The sequence below is a fragment of the Amphiura filiformis genome, chromosome 11, assembly GCF_039555335.1.
Source record: "Amphiura filiformis chromosome 11, Afil_fr2py, whole genome shotgun sequence".
Classification (NCBI taxonomy): Eukaryota; Metazoa; Echinodermata; class Ophiuroidea; order Amphilepidida; family Amphiuridae; genus Amphiura; species Amphiura filiformis.
In genome coordinates, this window is record NC_092638.1 from 58,609,088 (window position 1) to 58,618,243 (window position 9,156).

General features: G+C 34.3%; 1 protein-coding gene across 2 annotated transcripts in view; it reads left to right on the top strand.

Annotated features, from left to right (window-relative positions):
* Positions 1–9,156, top strand: part of LOC140165076 (uncharacterized) — a 92,507-nt gene that overhangs the window by 58,078 nt on the left and 25,273 nt on the right. The gene's annotated exons all lie outside the window — the stretch shown is intronic.

Genomic DNA, 9,156 nt, shown 5'->3' on the forward strand with positions numbered 1-9,156 from the left:
ATGGTAAAACTGGCAAAAACTCATTTGTAGTTAGTCAAATATTAAAAAGTAACACTAATTATAACAATAGCACACAACTTTTGATCAATCATTCAACATTCTAGTTGTCTCGCTAATTCCTTAAAATGAAAATGTTTTGAATATGATATGCCACATTGCAGTTAAATCCACTAGTGAGCAATGAAAATCCATGCCGTTAATTTCTTAAAGGATCTCGAATGAGCGTTATATGGCGTTTCGACAGTATTTTTGTGGGACATGAGAGCACCTCAGACGATCGAATTGCATTCTGAATCTGGCATGTCTTTCTGATATCAAATAATTTTTGACATTCACGATATAATACAAATTTTATGACAAATTATTAAAATTTGATATTTTTCAAATTTTTGATATATACCAGTCCTCGAAATAAATTTTATAAATCTAATGATATATTCTTAAAGTGTATGTAGCTGGGAGGAAAAGCCGACGATCAATTGAAAATTTTGACCTTTTATACTGAAGATATAGATTTTTTCCCAAAAGACCTTTTTTTTTGTTGGTGTTTTGGGAAAAATCCATATCTTCAATACGAAAAGGTCAAAATTTTCAATTGATCGCCGCTTTTCATCCCACCTACATACACTTTTAAGTATAAATCATCAGATTTATAAAGTTTACTTCAAGTACTGTTAAATATCAAAATATCAATTTTTAATGATTTGCCATAAAATGTGTATTACATTGCATAATTTCAAAAAATCAAAATTATTTGATATCAGAAGGACATTCTTCGATTCAGAATGCAATTCGATATGTCTGATGTGCTCTAATGTCCCACAATAAATACAGTCCAAACGTTCATACCCCTTCCCTTAATATGTTACTTATAATTACCAAATCTGGCCTTGTTACACTCAGGAAATTACTTTTTGTAACTTAATAATTTGTTTTGAGATGAAAAAAGTGAACTATTCATCACTTTTTTAGTTTTTGCCATTTTTGCCAGCATTTTTTAAGCGGTTAAAACCGAGAATTTTTCCTCATGCGGCAAAAACCTGCAAACCCTGTGTCAGAGATGACAAAAATATATATTATTTAACATTTAAGGCACTTGTTAATCAGATACATTTATGCAACTTAGCCTGTTACCGGTAAAATGGCCATGATTTCTTTACATACATTCTGTGTGCAAATAGAGTATATTCATACCCATCTTATTAACCACTTCAAATATCAACAAATTACAAAATTAGTCAACCAACATGCATGTTTGGTTTAAGTTATTGCAAATCCCATCTATCTTTTGGCAAGCTACAACATAATCTGCCATGCAGCATTTGGTATTAACTGCTGAATCATACTCGACAGTCATAAAATGGGTAGAATCACTGGTGGTGGAATCATCAAATGAGCAGTGACGGCGCACAGGGGGATGCTCCCAGGCAGAAGCTCTTCCCCCAATTGCCCCCAGAAAATTGAAAAGCCACTTTTTAGCCAAAATTAGGTGAAAATGCCCCCAGTCGGAGGCTCTGCCCCCCAGAAAACAATTTCTGGCGCTGCCACTGCAAATGAGTCCAGAGATACCCCTTGTGGTCGTCAAATAGTAGTAGAGCAAATATTTACTGAAATTTGTAAATTTTCTTTAAAATTTCCCGAAATCAGGAAATTTCCTGAAAAGCAGCATCTCTGAATAAAGTCATTGGACATTTTGCACTTGTTCGAATACTGTATAACAAAAAGCATTGAATAAAATCTTTGTACAAATTTTACAGGTGAATAATATTCAAAAGAGGATAATCTGATTTTAATTGTGCCTTTCCACAATAGTTGATTTACTTCATCCCAATTCCCAAACTCAACCTGTGGTGAATGAGAAGTTATATGTATTTCTTTCACATTGTTCTTGTAGTACCACTAAATGCATAAATTAGTTAACCACATTGGCTACATTTTATGCTTGCAAAATACAAACATTTTAGTGCAAAGTTTTCACAGACAAGATGAGAAAAGTACAACTTACCACTAAATACCAATATCAATGTTTCATGTAGTGTTACAATAGTGGACAATGTGGTAATGTAACTCTGAATTTTACCTGAAAATTTCATGAAATTCTCGTCTGAAAAACTAAAAATATCAAAGAAATGTTGTAAAATACCATTTCCTGCGTGTTTCCCCTGTTCAGACATTCCTGGCTAATGGTTTCATATTATCATTCTCAGCGTCTACACAAGTAAAACACTGCTGAACTTAAAAATTCAGTGTTTTTAAGTTCAAATAAAGTAGGATTTACCTTGAATTTGTCTTTGGTGGAAATTCTGTGGTCAGTGAATTGTTTACATACAAACAAGTACTTCACATTATACTTTTGGTTCTTGAAAAAAAAAGATATAAAAAACCAAGAGAAAAATTTTTTTTTCCCCACCAATCCACCATTCCATTTATTGCTACATAAAGATAATAATTAGACATAATAATGATGTAGAGAGGTGAATAAAATGTAGAAAGGCCACTTTGTGGCTACATATAGGGTCCCATGCAAGTTTTGGACAAAAGTGACAGCCAGGTTTGAATTAATCTTTAGAGTCTCCTATTTCTGTTTAACCTGGCTGTCAAACGTAATGTGAACTATGATATTTTGATTGAAAATTGTGTTTTTAGTGACTTTTTTTCCCAATTTCTGCCCATAAAATATTAAATTTCCTGGCACATAAGATAACAGAGATATGATGATGGAGGTAGAACTTTTTGAATGACCCTTGTATAATAAGATCGACAAGACCAAATTTTTATTTAACAAGCTTTTTTGAAACTAGTTTTGGAATTCTATCCTTATCCATCTTTGAAAGGCAGCTAGGGGTACTCTCACTTTTCCGAAGGTTTGCCATTCAAGGTTCGCTATTCAAGGTTCAATTTCCGAACGCATACAATTCGCTATTCCAAAAGGTTCGCTATTCCAAAAAAATCGGTCCTCTATTCCAAAGGTTCTATATTCCGAAAATTCTCAAAACACAAACAGATTCTCTATTCCGAAAACAAAAAGGTTCTGTATTCCGAATATGAAAAAAGGTTCTCTATTCCAAATATGAAGAAATAGGTTCTCTATTCCAAAAATGAATAAAGGTTCTTTATTCCAAAACAAGACCCTGTGTTCTCTACTCCGAATATGAAAAAAGTTCTCTATTCCGAATATGAAGAAATAGGTTCTCTATTCTGAAAACAAATAAAGGTTCTTTATTCCGAAACAAGTCCCTGTGTTCTCTGTTCCGAATATGAAAAAAGTTTTCCATTCCTAAATCTAAATAGGTTTCTTTTATTCCAAAATGAGTCACTGTGATCTCTATTCAATTATGAAAAAGGTTCATTTTTCCGAATCTGTCTATGTTGAATCATCTTTACACCCTCTAATATGGCCAATTGGAGTTGAGCAAAGCATCGCTAAACCAATGTGTCATGTGCAATGGAAGAACCCTAATAAATTTCTGTTTTTTTTTTTCAATTTCGAGAGAGGTATCTGGAGTGCTTCTGATTACCTGTAAAGGTAGAGAACAGTTTGAAGTTTGTAACTTTGGAGTCTCCAATGTTTTGCACATGAAGAACAATAGAAAACTAGCTACTTTGCATATGATTATATTTGTTTTATTGTGCATAATTACACTTGCCCATTTTTATCAACACGGCTGAGGAGACAAATGCGTTCGAAGCGCGTAAAAAATTGAAATTTGAAAGTGGCGTTTTGCTCCCAGATTAAAGTTTCTCTGAATACCTTTTGTGAAGTGCAGAAAGTCTGGTAATTTTAATACCAATTTCAAGCTAAATTGATCAAGTATGAAAAATGAATGGGACAAATGGTGTCAAGCGCACTAAAAATTGCAATTCAAAGTAGCTAATTTTGCTCAAAGATATTAAACTGCTTGAAACAAACAATGCACAAATCGCAGAAAAAATGCCAATTTCAAGCTAAAATGTGTACATTCATATCAAAAGGATGCACTTGTCTTTTACATGATAATACAGTATGACGACAACATCGTGACCTCTTCTGTTCGATAGAAAGTTATTACCTTGGTGTTGATGTCACAACCAAACTTGATTGGAACGACCATATTAACAGATTGGTAAAAAAGTGCAATAAAAAAATGGGTCTCATCATGCGCACAGTTGGTTTTAAGGCACCTGAAAAAATCACCAAAGCCCTGTATAATTCATTGATCAGGAGTGATCTTGAATTTGGTAGTTGCCTTTGGAGTGGTACATCCAGACACAATATTCAGTGTCTCGAAAGTGTGCAAAGGCGAGCTACCAAGTTCATCATGCACTATCCTGATCTGGATTATCGGGAGCGGTTGTGCCATCTGGGTATGTTACCCCTCACGCTTCGTAAGGAGCGCCTTGATATTTGTTTATTTTACAAGTCCTTGTCTGACAATTACGATCTGGATGTCTACAAGTATGTCAAGTTTTACAAGTCAGAGATTGGGCAAGACCGTCCCAACACAAGATCAACACGTGACACCTTGCGCCTTTGGATCCCCTTCTGCAAAACGGAAGCTTTTAAGTCCAGTTTTTTAAACCGCATTGTGCCAATTTGGAATCGGCTTCCCCTTAGTGTTAGGTCCTCTTCATCTTTTTCTGTTTTTAAAAGCAATGTGGTTAATTTTTTGCATTTTCATTTTGAGTTAAATTTTCGGCCGGCTGACATTTGTACGTGGGTTTCCGTATGCAGCTGTGCTATTTGTAGGGTGTCTTAATTAAATTTTTGATCTTGAGGTGGGATGGTTCATCCCAATCCTCTACACTGGTATCTCTCCTACATGTGCTGGATCCGTGGTGCGTTTTATTCACATGTATATATGTCTTTTATACTTTTACTTTGTGCAATATATTTATCCATCTTTTATCTAATTTTGTTATTTGATATTGTAACCAGTGTATGAAGCCAAATAAATAAATACATAATAAAATAAATAAATTACGGGTTGGTGAGCACAGTGTTTCATAACACAATGTTGAAAAATTGGCCGGCAAATCATGATCACCAAAATGGTTATATCTACAACAGTGAGTAAACGCCGGTCGTATGCTTTTCTGTAATGACAGATATTACTAACGTGAGCTTATATTAGATTTTCAGCGAAAATGATTGGCGGAATAACCGAGTCGTAGGTTGGAAAGTTACTTTCCATTGGTGACCATGTGCATGAAAATTGCGTAACACTGTGGGGCTTTACCATGATGACTGCATGGACTAGGCCAATACCCCAGAATTAACGCTCGACATGCTTTATTCCGTGACTGACATTTTACTGCTTCCATGGAGAGATGTGCCTGATAGAAGGGGTAAATTTTGACAAACTGTACACTGATTATAGCTATAATCAAGGGAAAAAAAATATCTACTGAGATTAGCCATGGCTTAAATGTGAAGTCATTTCTATACTGAAGATAGCTGATGGCTTTGATAAGACTTTTCACGGAGGAGGGGGAGCTGCTCCCCTTTGACCCAGGCTACGCCACTGTATGAGACCTAAATTTACCCATGATCCTTTGCGGATGCGTAACCCTCCTAATTATTAGCTTTGTAAAATGACCTAAAATTCCACATAGTACAATCCAAATGATGGTTTGATTTTTTCATTGCTATAGATTCCAGAAATATCACCTGGAAATAATACTAAAAGTTTACCAAAATATAAACAGATATCCTATGGATTTGTTCAGTTTGCTGAAAAGTAAACTATGGCAAAGCACCCTAAATTATACCACACAGGCCTATATCATACCACCAAACCTTAAGGACTTTGCTAGAGGGCGCAACATGATTCAACAACAACAGATAAAGAAAAAAGAAACTCTTTTATAATTCGAAATAGAGATCACAGTGACTCATTTTGGAATAAAGAACCTTTTTTATATTTCGGAATGGAGAACCTTTTTTTCATATTCGGAATAGAGAACTTTTTTCATATTTGGAATTGAGAACATAGTGACTTATTTCGGAATAAAGAACTTTTTTCGTTTTCAGAATAGAGAACCCATATTTTTATATTCAAAATAGAGAACCCATTTTCATATTCGGAATAGAGAACCTTTTGGTTGCATGTCATAAGTTGGGTATAATTTCCATTACATGGTCAAAAATGACAAAAAATGTATTTTTTGATATGTTGTATATATTGGAAATCTCTAATAATGAACACCATTTTTAACCTTAACACATGCTTAAGTTTTGAGATAATGCTAAATTACTAATTAATTAATACACAGGCATCTATGTAAATCTCAATTTTCAAATGTGTTTTTCTCAAATCGGACCTCAATTACAAAAATGACCGTAAAATTTTTATGCAAGAATTAATGTCATCAGATTTAGAGGATATGTTCTCAATACATTAATGCTTCACATGAACTATTTAAAATAAGTGTACGTATGTTAATTACATTGTGAAGGTCAATGACCTTTTTACGAGTAATTAACGAAATGGTTATTCTATTATTGAGGAAATGAATATCAAGAAGAGAAATGTACATTAGCATATTGCTAAAAATACTGAAATTCAACTAGGATTTCATTAAAAATGAAAAAATGGAACATATAACCATTTAAGATGGTATTACACCTTGATAAATTTGTGACTATTGTTGCATTTTCTCAAAAAATAATATCACACTGGTAAAAAAGTTATGTATATTAAAGGGGTAAGGAATCCAGTTACTACACTGGAATTTCAGTGACTCAGGACAAGTGGTACGTTATTTATGATAAGAAAAGAGGTACCGCTAGAATTTACCTCATATATTAACATATGTAATGAACCGCTTGTCTTGAATCACTGAAATTTCAGTGAAGTAATTGGATTTCTTGCCCCTATAATATACATATAACTTTTGTTACCAGTGTGCAGTTACTTTTTGAGAAAAATGCAAAATTAGTCACAAAATTTATCAGGAGATGTAGTACCACCTTAAGTAGTCAGTAATTGTTTTAGTTGTACAAATTCAACATTCAAAGCTGTCAATACATCATACCCTCCCTAGATTTGAAAAAGTAACCAGCAGTTTTGACATGCCGATGTGTGAATTTTCACATAAGCCCTATTGCACACTCCCGCATCCGCCTGCTCCACATCAGCATGCTCCTCCACCCCTGGCATTTTTCATTTCAACTGATGTGATTTTTTTACTGAATAATGTATAATTATATGCTTCAGTAGACTGGAAGAGTATAATATTAGGCCTAAAATGAGGTATCAACCACTGCTGTAGGATATGGGGTTACGGAAAGCCAATCAAATTTATATCCCAATTTTTCAGAAGAGTGTAATCCCTCCACCCTTTACCAACTTATGACATGCGACCTTTTCTGTTTTCGGAATAGAGAACCTTTTCTATTTTCAGAATAGAGAACCTTGGCAATAGAGAACCTTTTTAATTTTCAGAATAGTGAACATTCGGAATAGCAAACATTCAGAATAGCGAACCTTCGGAAAAGTGATCTTCGCCCAGCAGCTACATAATCTGGCTACACAGTACAGGACCATTTAAATGACACTTGGACCATTATGAACAACACTTGCTCTGTAAGTGTCTGATGGCATATTGTGCTCATACATTTTTTGACTTATCAGATGTCCATGATCATACACATTGTCTTGTGCTCTATGTATGGATGCATTTAGCCTGCCACAACATTGCTGATAACGTTATAATATCTGTGGTTCTTCTAGTTATCTGCCTGGAGAAATCCTTTTCCCTCCTCTGCACATTGTGACAAATTGAAGAGATGCACAGATATTGAGTTGGAGCCTTAGGTTGACATGGTTCTCTGCAAGAAAATAAAGACCAAACAGTAATCATTTATGCAGTTGATGGAATCTAACGCAAGGTTTGTTTCAAAATTTGTGTACCCTTTCAATAGTGAACTTTTCCTTTGAAGGGGTATAACACAATATCCCATGGGATATTGTTTATGCTGTTTTGGAAGAACTTAAACACTGTGTGTCTCAATTTTTGGTGTTACCTTTATGCAAGCAATTTCACTGAACAAAGCATATGATATGATAATCAATAATAATGGTAAATGTCTTTGTCTTTTTGGGGTCTCGAATGATTTCTACAATCTCGGACTCCCAGGAGGAGGGTTCTTAGTAGGAATGTGGGTACAGGGATGTGCGGCAGATTCAGGATGCAATTTCAGCCATTTAGGTTTATTATTGACCCTCAATTTCTTGAAAAGAAAAAAACAAATTTTCAACATTTTCTTTAAAAATGTCAACAAAACAGTCAATGGTTTGTTGTTACCATAAAAAGAGGATGCCACTGTCCATTCAGTTAGCTTAGATTATTGGGGTTTTTTTAAAAAGATATTTGAAAAAATACCATCAAAAAAAAAGTTCAAATCGAAACTCCCATTTCTTTTAAATTTTGATCTTTTCCTGCGATATTCTTATAAAATGCAGTAGAACGTCGGGTACTAACTTTTTTTGAATTAATCCATTTTAGAGCAATGGGGAATAATGTTACAATTATAATAAATAGATGCGCTGAGATTATTCGACCACCCGTATCAGGGCCTATTATCTGGCAAAATAGCAATATATGCCAGTAATTTGTGTTGAAACCCACTGTTGAAACATTACTTTATTATAAAAATGTGAAGATGAGCTAAGATTTTCAGAACATAGGCCTGGCTTACATAAATGCATTCATTGCATACTTATACACTTATATAGCCTCACCTAATTTCGTACAACAAAATCCAGTGGACCATCATCACCTATACACCCTAAACCTAAACCGGAATGGTATAACAATTGAAAGGGCAGCCAAGACAGTTCTAGGTGTCAGAGTGACATGTCCCTAGTTCGAACTACAACCATTCATACATGTATATATCACCTGATTTTTAACTTTATTGTATTATCATCAAAATTAACCCTTTGAGGCCTCTTGGGTGAATTTTTTTTAAAAATTGTCTATGCCCTCCCTAAGTTAAGAATGGACCATCCCACTCGATTTGTGAAAAGGTTGCAAACCCTAGGACCCAAGGAAGTGCCTAAAATGAGGCAAAATTGAAAATAAATAGGGTTTCAAATTGAATTTGTAAAGTATAATCACCTTGGGTGTGAGGGTAAGCTAGCACTTTTTTTGATGACTTTTTTCAAATATCTT